The sequence below is a fragment of the Equus przewalskii genome, chromosome 1, assembly GCF_037783145.1.
Source record: "Equus przewalskii isolate Varuska chromosome 1, EquPr2, whole genome shotgun sequence".
In the NCBI taxonomy this organism is placed as follows: domain Eukaryota; kingdom Metazoa; phylum Chordata; class Mammalia; order Perissodactyla; family Equidae; genus Equus; species Equus przewalskii.
Genome location: NC_091831.1, coordinates 158,838,733 through 158,850,951, shown reverse-complemented (window position 1 = coordinate 158,850,951; position 12,219 = coordinate 158,838,733). Strand labels below are relative to the sequence as shown.

The window sequence follows — 12,219 nt, the reverse complement described above, 5'->3', positions numbered from 1 at the left end:
ATGCATACTCCCCATCAGCCTGGTGGAAACTTTCCTAGAACCATGCTGCAGACTGAGATTCTTTGTGTTCAATACTCCTTTCTTGCTCCTCCCTTTTTTGTAGGAGTCAGACCTGTATCACAGTCTGAAGGTCCTCCCTGTCTATTCTAGATCCTGTCCCTTTATTTTTAAGAGGTGTTTCCACCAATAAACCTCTTGCATGCGTAATTCTGTCTTGGCATATGTTTTTGGAAGAATCAAACTAATATAGTTAGTATCAAGAATTGTTAGAGAAAACAGATGGGGCTTGGAACTGACTGACCACTCCACAGGCAAAGGAGACTTCAATCATTGTGATATTTGGATCATGAACAGTGCCTAGCAAAAGGTGGAGGCCCATTGGCTGAAGATTTCCCTGATGGTTATGGTGGTGAGGAAGACCTGGTGGGAGTGAATTCCCTTGCAGGTGCAATGATTCAGACATTAGAAAAATATGGAGTGAACAATGCCTACAAGGAGAACAAGTCCACTGGTTATTGCTAAATTGTATTAAAACCCTGAAAAAGACTAATGAGAAACTGAGTCAAAGGGCTTCTTTGATAGCTTACTAAATGTTCCTTATCTCCTACAGAGGAAGGGCAGACACAGTGGAGAAGACAGGATTTGATAGAGTCTCACAGCCTCAGATAGGTTTAAATGCTCAGCCAAAGAAGATCTGTTATGCTATGGTAAGAGGACCCTGGTTGGGAAAATCTGGAACCCTGAAACACAGGATGGAGATATCTGGATGGGTGCCTCTGTGGATTTTTACTCTAAACTGTTATGAGCTTGGCTTTTGGACCTGCTGAGTCATAAAATTGAGTGAGCCTAGCACTAGTCTATTGTAAAATGGAAATAATACACCTGAAATTGAACTCAACCTGAACGAAAGTTCATAAGTAAATGATGTGATCAGTTAGCCTAGACCCTCCAGGGCATGCACCACAATTGCCCCAGAGCCTCTCCCACATCTTTCATCTATGGTCGTATTGGGCAGGACATATGACTAGCTGAAGGAGGAAGAAAAAGCCCTAGCTTGATTTATAGATAAACTTGCTTGGTACATGTGTTCAAGCCAAAAATGTACAGCAAGTGTATTACAGCACCATATTTAAAAGTGGCCTTGAGAGACAGTGGAGAGATAAAATCTTCCCAATGTGTGGAGCTGTGATCAGTGCACTGATAATACACATCTAGTATGGAAAGAGAAGTGGCCTGAGCTAAGAACATATATATATATATATTCTTGAACATTGACAAGTGACTGGCTGGTCATGGACCTGGAAAGAAAAGAGTTGGAAGATTAAAGTCAAGGATGTCTGGAGTGCAGGCATGTGAATGGACGTATGGGAGTGAACAGTGAATGTGAAAATTTTTATATCGTGTCTTGACATCCACCAGAAAACATCCACCATGGAAGTGGCACAAAATAAGTAAGTAGCAAAATGACATCAGAACTGAATAGCCAAGTAGACAAAATGACTCCACCGATTGATGCTAGCTGGCCTTCCTCATCATCCCACTGGAACTGGCATGATAAGCATATGCATTGCATGTCTATGCCATGAATGGCTATGGAGGCTGTGTATGTGTCCAACAGCGTGGACTCTTACTTACCAAGGCTGATACAACCACTACTGCCTCTGATTTTCTAATCTCCCAGCAACAGATATCAATGCTTAATCTTGATATGACACTATCCCCCCAGTATATCACCAGCCACCTTGAGACAAATAAACTACATAGAACTCCTTCCATCTTGAAAGGGTCAGTGGTTCATTGTTATAGGCTTAGATACCCATTCCAGGTATGGGTTTGTCTTTTCTGCCTGCAGAGCCTCAGTCAGCATTATTGTCCATGCCCTTATGGAAATTCTGGTCCATAAACATAGAATCCCATACAACATAGCACCCAAAAGGGGGATTCGGTTCAGAGCAAAGGAGGTGCTGGAGTCGCAGGGCCTCTGACCATTGTTGAATCAGATACCACACTTTCTGGAAACAGCCAACTTCATAGAGTGCTGGAATGGCCTACTAAAGCTGAAATGACAACCAAAGGCAAAGATGGGGTGCTATGTTTTTAAATGCAGTATATTCATTAAATCAGAGACCACTACATCCCCATGCCCCCCAATAGTGGGGGTCTGGGAAGCAAGAGTTGCCTCATTTACTTTCATTCCCCATAACCATTGAAGGATTTTGTGCTCCCTGTTCTCACAACTTTAGACTCTGCAGGATTGGAGCTCCTGGTACCTCAAATAGATGCTCTCTTGTCAGGGAACACAACAAGGATCCTGTAAAACTGTAAGTTACGGCTGCTGTGCAACAAGTCACCCCAAACTTAGGTGGTTTAAATCAAGACTTTATTATCATGCCTTAAAGTGCTGTGGGTTTAGTGGGCTCAGCTGTGTGGTTCTTGCTCAGAGTTTCTCATGTGTTTACATCAGATCTTAGCTGGACGAGGTCATCTGAAGTCTCAGTTGGGCATGACATCCTCTACGGCTTCTTCACTCACATGATGGAGCTTGGGGTGGGGTGGCTGGCACAGCTGAGAGTTGACTAGGCACCTCTTTGTCCAGTTGGCTTGCCTGGGCTTCCTCCCAGCGTGGTTGAAGAGTAGTAAAAAAGCTTACAGGGCAGTTGCCTTCCCCGAGAGTGAATATTCCAAGAGACCAAGAGAGAAACTGCAAAGCTGCTCTGACAGAGTGCCAGAGGTCACACAACCTCACTTCTACTACATTCTACTGGGTACAGGCAATCATAGAGTCAGTCTAGATTCAAATATCATAATAAGTATTTACGGTATGTGCAGAGCCTTAATGTAAGTAGAAGAAACATAGAAGTCATTATGCCTATCTTCAAAGTTTTTACCATCTACTTGTGAAATATTCATACTAACACTGAAGCTAAGAGCAGGCTGGGAAGCCCAGATGTGAGAAATAATGTCCTGGAACTGATGGACAATGCGTGTGTTATAGCTCTCTGAGGTGAAATAGATACATTGATAAAGGGCTTCTGTACATAGTTGTAGCAACAATAAAATGATGAAATGCCTTCCTACCTCAAAATTTTCACAACCTAGTGATCCTTAATATAGTAACCAACTCCTTCATCATAAGACTTACTTATCTCAAAGAATTGTGTATGAGGATATACTGAAGTAAGTTTCAGAAACTATAATGTAAACTATACACAGTGATAGAATAAGAGACAGGTTTTTTTTAAAAGAACTCATGATAAATGTGTTATAAATATTTGGTTAATATATGAATTAGAAGTTAAAACAGGTTCTTGAAGCAAATGTAATATACACTTAGTTGAACTGTTGCTCCTTTTTAAGTGGAATATTATTGCTTACTCAACCTTATTATACTTGACAATTCTTAGAGTTTTGTGCCTTAATCTTCTTTTTTTGTCCCAGATTTATGACTTGATGAGAATAAAAGCAGAAGAAGGGGAAATGAAAGTCAGACAGACAGTGTCACAAATAGGTGATAATTAAAGTCATTTATTTGTTTATACATGCACCAGATCTTTATTTCATTTGTTGAATAATTCAGACAAAGCCCTGGGCTTCTGGATGCTTAGCTGCTGGTGGATACATGGACAAGAAATACACCAACAAATATATAATGTAATGTCTGCTCGTGGCAATCACCATGAGAAAAATGAGACAGAGTAAGGGGAAAGAGAGATGGGTTGGGTGAGTACTATCTTATGTAGGATTGAAGGAAAGCCCTCTCAATGAGGTGGCATTTGAGCAGTGACCTGAACGATGTGATGAAGGGAGCCATCTGGACCAAGAATACTTAAGTATAAATACCTAGGGGTGGAAACCTGTTTGGGACATTCAAGGAACATCTAGACTATTTTAGGGGGTAAGTGTGACCACAATAAAATAGAAAGATGAAGAAAGATAGGAAATATTCAGTAAACTAGAGAGTCTTCTATTTGTCATGTTCTGCGTAGCGCTGGGACATGAAGGTGAATAAAACATAATCTTTGTCCACGAGGAAGAGTATCCTAGAGGAGGCAGGCATTGTAAGACAAAGAGACAATTGCTATTCTGGAGGTGTGTGCAAAGTTCAAAGGGAGCCAGAGGACAGAGACCTTAAATTTGCCTGAAAAATCAAGGAAGACTACAGAGAGGAGATGTCAAGGAATTACGAGGAGGAGGTGGTGATGAGGTTGGAAACTCCAAGCAAAGGGAAGGGCATAGGGAAGAATGAAGGCAAAAGGGGTGATAACTCATGATATTATCTGAGTTTAGTAGTTTGGTATTTCTAGAAGGTCAATGCTGATGAGAGATGTGTCAGGAGATGAGGTTGGATTGGTAGCTTATTGCACTTCAAATGTGGGCTTGTGTCATGTCAAGTCTGAAGAATATTGAGAAGTGAAGTAAAATAACCAAATTTGCCCTTTACACAGAGCCATGACGCAAGGTGGTACCTTTAACTAAGACAAAAATACAGAAGTAGAAGAACTTGGAGTAGGGGAGGTGAAGTGATGATGGGTTTTAGGCCTCTACAGTTTCGATTGCCCACAGGTCATCTGACCAAAAGGATGTTGGATATATATAGATCTGGAACAAAATCAAGGTTATGGGCAGAATAATCATTACCATATAGGTATTAGCTGCAATCATGATGTGAGCAGAGAAGTAGACTAACGTTGGAGCCAGAAAACAGCAGCTTTTAAGCAGTAAGGAGACGAAAGCTGACTGCATAGAAATCATCCTTGTATCACTGACCACATCGTGTTCTTATTTTTATTTGTGAGCCTAAATTCCCAATGAGTCTGTGAGCTCCTTGAAAGAAATAATTGTAGCTCATCTTTTTTGTGCTTGTATTCCTGGCAACTGTGCCAGTGTCTTGCACATGGTAAGCTTCATATACACATATATTTATTAAAATGAGTGAATGAATGAATAATTAGTCAATAAAGAGACACTATGGTTTGACATTTCTGCTTGATGCTTTCGTCTTTCAATGTGACATTTCACAGCAGTAGTTCTTATACCTTTTTATTACATTTTTATCATACAAGGAACATAAATTTATTGAAGAAAAATTAGAAAAAAAGACAGCTAAAAATATTATTCTGAATTTCAATACCAGAAATAACTATGCTTAACATTTCATGTCTATCTTTTTAGACCACTACTATCAATCGAAATACAATGTGAGCTACATAAATAATTTTAAATTTTTTAGTAGCCACATTAAAAGAAAGAATAAATATATAAAATGAATTTTAATAATGTTTTATTTAACCCAATAATCCTCCAAGTCATTTCAACATATAGCCAATATGAAAAAAAAACATTAATGAGATCATTAACATTGTTTTCTTCATACTAAGTCTTTGAAACCTGGTGTATATTTTACACTTATGGCAGATCTCAATTTGGACTGGGTACAATCTAAGTGTTCAATAGCTGCATGTAGATAATGGCTGTGTATTGGACAGTACATTTCCAGACTCTTTTTGTTATAACGTCATGCATGACGTTTCCGTCAATGACACAATACGTAGACGACGGTGGTCCCATAAGATTAGTGCCATACAGCCTAGGTGTGGAGTAGGCTATGCCGTCTAGGTTTATGTAAGCACACTCTATGATGTTCACAACATGACAAAATTGCCTAATGATGCATTTCTTAGAATGTATCCCCATCAGAAAGTGGCACATAACTGTATATATAATGATATGGCTATACATAAAAATCATAATTCTCCCTCCACAAAGGTGAGGTCATGTGAAACCTACAGTTTTATAAGTTTTTAAAATAAACTTTTTATTTGAGAATAGTTTGGGATTTACAGAAAAGTTGTGACAATAGTACACATAGTTTCCCTTCTTATTATCTTACAATAATACATTTGCCACAATTAATAAACCAATACTGATACATTGTTATTAACTAAAGTTCATATTTTATTAGATTTACATAAATTTTACCAAATACCCTTTTTCTGCTTCAGGATCCCACCTGGGGATCCCACCACATTACACTTCATCACCACGTCTCCTTAGGCTCCTCTTGGCTCTGACTATTTCTCAGACATTTATTTTTGATGACCTTGACAGTTTTGAGGAGTACTAGTCAGTATTTTGTAGAATGTCCCTCAATTGGGATTTCTCTGATAATTTCTCAATGATTAGACTAGGGTTATGGGTTTTTGGGAGGAAGACCATGGAGGTGAAGTGCCATTTCTCATCACATCACACCAGAGGGACTTGTTATCAGCATGACTTATCTCTGTTGACTGTGACCACCTGGCTGAGGTAGTGTTTGTCAGATTTCTCCACTGTCAACTTACTATTTTTTCACTCTTTTCAAACCGTTCTCTTTGGAAGGAAGTCACTATGCACAGCCCACACTTAAGGAGTGTGGATTTATGCCCCACTTCCTTGAGTGTGGAGTGTCTACATAAATTATTTAGAATACTTCAACATGGCATATTTGTCTATTCTGTCTCATTTCCTTATTCAATAATTTATAACAGTGACTCATGGATATTTATTTTATACTTTGGGTTATTACTGAATACTACTACTTTATTTATTTTATTGCTCAAATTGTTCCAGCTTTGGTCACAGGGAGCTTTTCCAGTTGGCTCCTATGTCCCTTTGACACAGCCCCATCACCTTCTTTTTTCTTGAGCTCTGTAGGGTACTCCAGACTTATCTTGCCTGTTTCCTGCTCCAGCACTGGAATCAGCCATTTCTCCAAGGAGCTCTGGTCCTTTTATTGGAAAATGCAATTAGAAATGGAGGTAGGGGATTTAGGCATACTCATTGCTCCTCAAAAGCATCAAGGGAGAGAAAGATGTGAAATAGATTTTGAAAGATAATGAGCTTCCAAAGGTAGAAATGGGGAGGAAATGTTGCGGGAAAGGCAAACAGCCGGAGCAGGATTTTGGAGCTGGGAAAACCACAGTCCCACAGGGAATCCAGAGTTTGAGCAGGCAAGATTCTCTGGAGGGACACTTTAGGGAGACTAATCTGGGTGCATTAAGCAGCGTGAACCTGAGCAAGAAGAGTCTGAATGGGGAGAGAACAGCTAACAGCTAAATTCCCAGTGAAGTAATGCAGATACAAGTGTTAAATTTGTCCCTCATCCTTACCATGCCCGGTGATATGGGAGGAAAGAGCTGAATGGCTTTTCTAATCTGAACAATTGAAGGAATGTTTCTTTTCTGAACTGCAGTAAGCCAAAAATAAAGAGTAATTTTAAGTATTTTGTTTTGTTACTTCTTTTTACCCAATGCTATTTCTATTAGTGTTTTTAGTTAGGTCTCTTTTGATTGCAAGTGATAGAAAACCTGACTCAAAATAGCTAAAGGAAAAAAGAGAAATTAATTGTGTTGCATTGTTGGTGTCACACCTAGCTCCCCTCGTACTTCATTTCACTTCAGTGCTCCCTGCAGACTTCCTCCTGTCAGCACTTGAGTTTCTTTGCCTAAGGGATTTCTATTACTGCTACAGCCCACTAAGTGCTGGGGAACTAACACTCCCAGGAGCTGTCCTTGACCAATGACACACAGGATTTTGAGATCAATACCTTAGCTCCTCTGGCCCTCAGGTGGGATAACGAAGCAAATGTTCACGCTGGTTCCCAGAGATTCCCTGGCAGGATTAAGCTCCAGGTGCCCACAGTGGCAGCTGGCTTGATAACATACACCCTTTGCTGGCTGGCTTCCTTTCCTGTCTCTCTCTCTCCTGTGCCCCTGCCATGCATCCTGGGATCACGTCTCAACTAAACTACTTGCACCTGAACCCCTATCTGCTTCTGGAGGAATCCTAGCTAAGGCAACTAGGGTATACAACTTAAAATCCCAGATAGAGCTCCTTGAATCACAGCAGGGGTCAAGGCTTCAAACAATGTTAAGGAAGTTGAATTTCACTCTCTCTTTTCAGGAACATTCTCTTCCCTGGTGGTGGGAAAAGGGCTGCTGGCAGCCCTGGATTTACATCTTAGCCTCTTACATCACCAACAGCATTCTGAATAGTTCTATATTAAGTTTTGGCGTGTGGGCTTGGGTCAAGTACCCAATCTTGAACCAATCATGTTGATCAGAAAGATGAACAATGCTAACTGGCCAGAGGTCCAAGGGTGGGGTCGGCCTCATGCAAACTCAAACATGGGGAGGAGGAGGGGAGGCATGGTCATCAAGGGAAAATCAAGGCATTGTCACCAAAAAGGGGAGATGGATGTTGGGCAGGCAGAAATGACAGATACACCTGTCGATTGGCTATGTTATCACCCTTAGACACCAGATTCAGAGATAAGAAATGCTCTTGAGGTTGGAGTCTTGTAACCACAAGTCTTTCTTTGGTACCAAATGTGAGATGATTGTTGCTAGAATGTTCATTAATTTCCTCTCTAGACCTACCAGTGCCACTCACCATGCCTTTTGTCTACCCTTTTCCTGTCCTGTGGGTTGTTCTCTTCCATGCTCCTGGAGGAGCAGCTGGCTTGTACTGAGCCCTAGGGGTTTTTGTAAGGCTCTTCCCATCACTAGCCTCACTGTGGGATGCTTGTGCAACAGCACAGAAATAGACAGCTGAGTCTCCAGGTGTCAAGGCTGAGATGGTGAGCTTTAGGGTTGGTTTCTGAAACACCACAGAATATCGTCCTTCCCTTGAGTTCCTATTTGAAGAATGTAGTCGAATGATGTGAGTCATCTCTCCACTGGAAAGCTGTCGATACCAGTACATATAGTAGGAGCTATAACTGACTGTGATTTTGCAGTCCAAGGTCACAGATTTTCCCACTTGTGCAGACATAACATTTGTAGGTTGAGAGACGCTCTGGGTATTGCTGGAACCTGTAGAAAAGAAGAAAAAAAATGACGTATCTGATGACATTGCTCACAAGAAAACCCTTGCAAATAGCCTCAGATTTTGACTCAGAAAATAAAGTGGAGAAAGGCACAGTCCAGTCATATTACAAGTTCTTTCCCAACCCTCCTCCCTCAGCCCCCGGCTTCAGGGTTGGCGGGCTCCCTACCAAAGCAGACGAAGGCCAAGACTGTGCACAAGAGAGCAAGCCGTCTGGGCTGCATCCTTGGGGCTCTTCTCCCTTGTGAAATGGCTCTTGTTCTGCCTGCCACCTGACAGGCTTTTGTAGTGTCAGTGGAGCTGGGTGGCCCCGTGGTCTTGTTGCTGCACAGCCGGAAATGGGGTTTCTGCACATACAAGCTTAGTCATGTCACCTGCTGTCTCTGTTTGCCCTGCAGCCTCTCTTCCTCCAGGTCTCTTACTTTTCTCAAATAAATATGTAGCACGTAGTATATATTTTAATTGTGAACGAAAACTTGCTCAATGTAGAAATGACCAAGTGTGTAAAGGAGATAATAAAAATCCAACTATAACATCAGTACCCAGAGATAAGCACTGTTAACATTTTATTGTATTTCTTTCAGTATTTTTAACATAAATATGCATATTTTAAAGTAGTTGGGATCATACTGACAATCTTTTTTTTAAACATTTTGTGTATGAGTATGTTATCATGTGATTCAATTGTATGTGAAAATGTGATTTTTATAACCTCATACTACTTTTAATTTGTTGAAACATCATTGTTAGACTTTATTTGTTTCCTGTTTTGACTATGTTAAATAAGATTCAGTGGGCATTGTACATGTAAGTCTTTGCATTTATGATGATTTATTTATACATTAAGTAGGTTCTTTTAAAGTTGTTTATTGTGGAAAATTCAGACATCTACAAGAGAAGAGAGAATAGTGTAATGAACAACATATACACATCATCCAGCTTCCATAATTATCAACTCATGGCCAATCTCCTTAATCAACATCCCCACCACCCTTCACATCTAAATACCTCCCCCAATCCTGATTAGTTTGAAGCAAATCCCAGACATCATGGTGTCATGCACTTTATTCAGGAGACTCAAAATGTCAGGTGGCCTTTTAGTCTGTGTGTGTGTGTGTGTGGTGTTAGTGACTGATGATAAGCAAAGACTAGATCTATTGTTTGGTGGAGAGTTGGTTTGCAAAATGATATTCTAATTACATCATTTCTACTTGATTTATTAACTGAAATATTGCTATAAAAGATAATTTTTCCTTGTCAATTATTTGATTACTCTCTGAGGTTAAGTGTATGATTCTTTACATTTGTCAGTTTTCAAGATAATGAGCTTGGTCCCCTGTAGGGTGACCACCATCCCTTCTGCCTGAGATGGAGGGGTTTCCCAGGACCTGAAGGTTTCAATGCTAAAACCTGGATAATCCCAGGCAAACCCCAGGCAAATAGGACAAATCTCCAAAAGTAACTGAGGAGAATTCTCTTAAGAACCCACACTTGATGTGTTCCAATCTATTAGATTCATTATCTTATTGATGCAAGAATTGTCCCATCTTTAATCAGAGGAAATCTCTTCAGGTTGGCCCTTGAGTTTTTTTGACATGGCCTTGTCATCTTTGATAGCTTCCTAGTTTTCTAGTATAACCTGAGTATTCTAGGCTCATTTCACACATTTTCTCCCCCAGAAATGGAGTCAGCCGTCAATGATAGTTGTGTTTTTTCCTTTCTAGCCCTAAATTTTTTATTATTTTACTGTACTTGTTAAGACTTCTAGTGCAATGTAGAATAGAAAAGGTAATATTGGAAATTTTTGTCTTTTTCAAGTTTTTGAGGAAATGCTTTTAACATCCACTTTAAAAACAAATTCAAAGATTGCCTTTGTCAGCTTAAAGAAGTTCCCTCTTCTTTCTAGTTTGCGAAGAGATTTTAATTATAAATACGTGTTAAACATGACCAAATCACTTTTCTCCATTTAGTGAGAGAATTTTAGAGTTAATGTATTCATGTGGTGTGTTGCACTGATATTAAACCTTCCTTATACTCCTGGGATAAACCCTAATTGATCACGGTGTATAACATTAATTTTTAACATTCAGTGCTAGTTGGATAATATTTTTATGAGCTGTCATTGCTTTTTGTAAGTAATGTTGGTCTATAATTTTCATTTGTCATCTGTTTTTTCCTTGTTTTTGTTGTCGCTCTCTTGGTGTCATGCAATGCGTTAAGTAGCTTTCCTGTTTTTATTATTCTCAGGACTTAGGCATGGTTTGTATAATATGGAAATTATTGGTCTTGGGATGGTGTAACTTGCCTGTAAAACTACTCGTATGTATAGAGTTTTAAATTTCTTCAATTTACATGTAAATTCAAAATTTCTAATTTTTCTTGTCTGTTTTGCTAGATTATAATTTTTAGAAAGTTTTACCTTTTGTCCAAGCTTTTGAATGTATTTGTATGAATTTACTGCTTTCATTTTCTTGTAATTATTTAAATTTGTACTGTGTATATGGTCATTATCTTCTTTTACACAATATTTTTTGCATCTTCTATTGTTATTTCCTTGACAAATCTCATGAGAGATTGGCCCATTTACTAATTCTTTTCAAAGGACCATTTAAAATTGATCCTTTCCATTGCTTCCTTGTCTCTATTTCATTAATTTTAACTCTTTTTTTTTTGAGGAAGATTAACCCTGAGCTAACATCTGCTGCCAATCCTCCTCTTTTTGCTGAGGAAAACTGGCCCTGAGCTAACATCCGTGTCCCATCTTCTTCTACTTTACACGTGGCATGTCTGCCACAGCATGGCTTGCCAAACAGTGCCATGTCCACATCCGGGATCCAAACCGGCAAACCCTGGCCCGCGGAAGCGGAATCTGAGAACTTAACCAATGTGCCACCGGGCCAGCTCCATAATTTTAACTCTTATTGTTGCTATTTTCTTCATCCTACTATTTTTTTTTTTTTTTTTTAGGAACATTAGCCCTGAGCTAACTGCTGCCAATCCTCCTCTTTTATTCGCTAGGAAGACTGACCCTAAGCTAACATCCATACCCATCTTCCTCTCCTTTATATGGGACACCTACCACAGCATGGTGTGCCAAGCGGTGCCATGTCCACACCCGGGATCTGAAACGGTGAACCCTGGGCCGCCAAAGCAGAACGTGCGCACTTAACCGTTGGGCAACCAGGCCGGCCCCTTCCTCCTACTTTTGATGTTTATTCTTAGTCCCTTTGAAAACTTTTTGATTGAATATTTGGCTCATTATGTTCAGTCATTTCATTTTAATATATATATCTCTAATATATGGGATTTTAAAAATAATAATAATTTTATATTGAGGTATAATTGACATTCAAC

The 12,219-nt window shown here is 39.6% G+C and overlaps 1 long non-coding RNA gene across 1 annotated transcript; it reads right to left on the bottom strand.

Annotated features, from left to right (window-relative positions):
• Positions 1-5,789: 5,789 nt before the first annotated feature.
• LOC103567399 (uncharacterized) lies at positions 5,790-12,012 on the bottom strand. The gene is made up of 3 exons (XR_011530189.1): positions 11,945-12,012; positions 9,035-9,753; positions 5,790-8,852 (listed from the first exon to the last, which is right to left on the bottom strand). It is a non-coding gene; the product is annotated as an uncharacterized lncRNA (long non-coding RNA).
• Positions 12,013-12,219: the final 207 nt, after the last annotated feature.